We start from the raw sequence: 2,913 nt of genomic DNA, 5'->3' as shown, positions 1-2,913 counted from the left end.
TCGCTTCCAGCCTTGGCAGCTCGGTTCCGGACGAATGATTCGGACGATGGGCGGGCAGAACAGAGTTTTTTTCTAGGGGCCTAGAACTTATGAACTTATCCAGGTTTCCCAGCCCAGAAGGGACCCCGGATTTTGGCTCTGTGCCTCGTAGCCTCGATTAGCCACGCATCAGCGGATTCAGTGGAAGGAGCTTGCCCATCGTTGAGCACTCTCGTTCTTGTGGAGTGGCTTTCAGTGGGATGAGCAGATGGTTTTGGCTGATCTAGCGGGTTCGCGTCATAACCAATCGGGGAACCCAATCATTTGAAGGCAAGAAGGCCAGCGTACGAGCAGGGAAAGTAGCACTCGTTGGAGGCGTTTGACCTGTAGACCCCGCGTTCTTGTTGTCGGGTTCCCGCGCGCGAAAACGCTAGCCTTCATGAGAGGAGAGAGGGGAAATTGGGTCAATAAAAATGTTATGGCACTTTTAGCAACGGCAAGGGCTAGCAGGAAAACTTGAGGGCAACAACACTTTTTTTTGGGTTGGGAAAGTGGCTCTTCCCCGACAGACTTCGAATCTGTTCCATGGGAATGAACAACAGCTTTCCGCTTCTTTTTCTTCCCCTCGATCCCAATCCTCTTTCGATTATTGCTGGCAGCATTCCGGGGAAGCGATCACGAATAAGATGATGAAGCTAGGCTTTGCAGGCAGGAAGAAACAGGAAGCGGTTCCCCTGCCGATGGAGGATTCATGTTGCCGGAATTGAGTATTAGAAGGATCAGCTAGGCAAAGCGGTTCCCCTGGGTTCCCGATGGAGGAGTAATTAAGCCTCCATCTCGAGTGGCGCCGTTGAAGAACCTAACCTTCTTGAACCCATTTTTCTAAACCTTTGCCAGAAGCGGAACCTAAAGCTTCTCCCGGAACCTAAAGCTTTTCCCGGAACCTAAAGCTTTTCCCGGAACCTAAAGCTTTTCCATCTGCTTTTCCCTTCATGGAAGCGCTCTGCTTTTCCCTTGCTTCTCCCCTGCACTCACCTAAAGCAGGAAACTTCTACCGAACAGGAAACTGAAGCAAAGCATATAGGTGTAACCTATCTCCTGATGAGGAAAGAAACCGGCCAGCAGGAACCTTCTCCCTCGGCACAAGTCCAGAAATGCGGTTAGCCCTTTTCTTTTGCCAGCCTTTAAACTGCCATAAATATCAAGAACGGACGGGGAAGAGCAACGGAATATAAGTACGATTTACGCGCGAATTGATTTTATTTGCTGGGAGAAAGAGGAAAAAATATCATTCCAGAAGGGAAAAGAGAGTCATTTTTCAAAGATTACCGAGTACAAGCGCACATCTGGGCTATCGGAAACCTCCTACTCCATATCATCAAAGATATTCACACGGATTCAGACATGGAAGGGCTATTATTGATTTGGAAAAAACACCTTTATTCTTGAAGATTGCTTGTAACGTGATTGGATCTACTACTTGTAGGGAAGGCCATTCATTGCTGGTGAATACGGATCCCTTGTATAGTAACATAATGAAAAGAATGGCGAAAAGAACCAACTAGAGCTATATCAATTCCAAACGGATTGGTGGTTTTTCAACCAATTGGGAACATATGAAATATGAAGAACGCTTCTAATATTCATCCACGTAGCATTCCAGCCCACGTTTTTCAAAGATGCAAAAATATTTTGAAGGACTGATGACACGCTAAATTCCGGATGGTTTAGTTGTACCGAATGCACGTAAAGATTTCATAGCTATACTTGAAGCTAATCGATCATGAATACCTATTGTACTCCTGGTGGATTCTACTCTCTCGGAGAGATTACATAAATTAATTACTTATCCCATTCCAGTGAATAATGATTTCGTATGGTTTACAAATCCATTTCGTTAATTGATCACGAAAACAGTCATTCATTCGAAAAAAGCTCGGAAACCCGCCAAAAAAGCTCGGGAACCCGCCAGGGAAATGATTCGGGGAAGGGAAAGTTTTGAAGTTAGTTTCAAAGGTAGGAAATCGGATGCACCTTTAAGGGGTCTATCGCTTTATTGCCACCGCACAACACCATTATGTAGTCATTTTTTTCGTCATTCACTTTACAGGTTCTATTCCTCTGGATCTTCCGCCCAGAAGGGCCGAACGGCTAACTTATTGCCCACCTCTTCACCCTGGAGCCCCCACAATCTTTCCCCCCGGCGCGGTGTAACGCATCTGGCAATGCTCAAGCATAGGGAGCTAACCGGCGAAAAGCCGCGGCTTTCGTTTCTTAAGGAAATGGGGCAACAACATGCTCCTGTGATGGAAAAGTTTGCACATGTACCCTTAGAAGATGCCCGGGCTGCCCTAGCCCTCGATTGGGTTGATGCAAATCATATTGCAAGGGAGTGTTCGGGAGGGCGTTTTCCGGCGGGAGGGGACTTCTACGAGTTTGCAGTAAGCCTGGGAGCGCACGTGCGGAATCATATCGCCGAAGCTATAACCGGGGGGTACCCCTTGGGGCCGGAGGAAACGCGGGAGATCCAGCACCTTCTGGAACAAATCGGGGGTATGGCCCCAACGTTTGCCCCCGGCGTACTTTTCCCCCTAATCCGTAGCTTCTCTGAATGCGCAGGGGGTGTGGATACGGCGAATGATGTGCTTTCCGGCCGCCCCGGGGCGGCAAAGCCGGAAGAGCTTGCGCAGGCCCTGCTTGAGGAGGTTGGAAGCTCAAGCCCTTCCTTCCTCCGGTCTTATTACTCAGGACGGATAGCCGAGTATGCGAGCCTGCTAGCATACTACCACGGGCGTTTGTTAACATTGCTCCCCGCGGCCGCGCAGTCACTTTATCCCTTAGCGGGTGCCCCCGCCGCAGGCATAGATGAACCCGGAATCGAGGAAGCCCCGCATACAGAGCAGGCCGTGGATGCAGAGGAAGCCCCAGCTGGGG

This window comes from Dipteris shenzhenensis, unplaced genomic scaffold (assembly GCF_047967505.1).
Source record: "Dipteris shenzhenensis isolate YYH24624 ecotype China unplaced genomic scaffold, Dip_SZ_1.0 scaf0010, whole genome shotgun sequence".
Lineage (NCBI taxonomy): Eukaryota > Viridiplantae > Streptophyta > Polypodiopsida > Gleicheniales > Dipteridaceae > Dipteris > Dipteris shenzhenensis.
Note: the sequence above shows the minus strand (reverse complement) of the source record.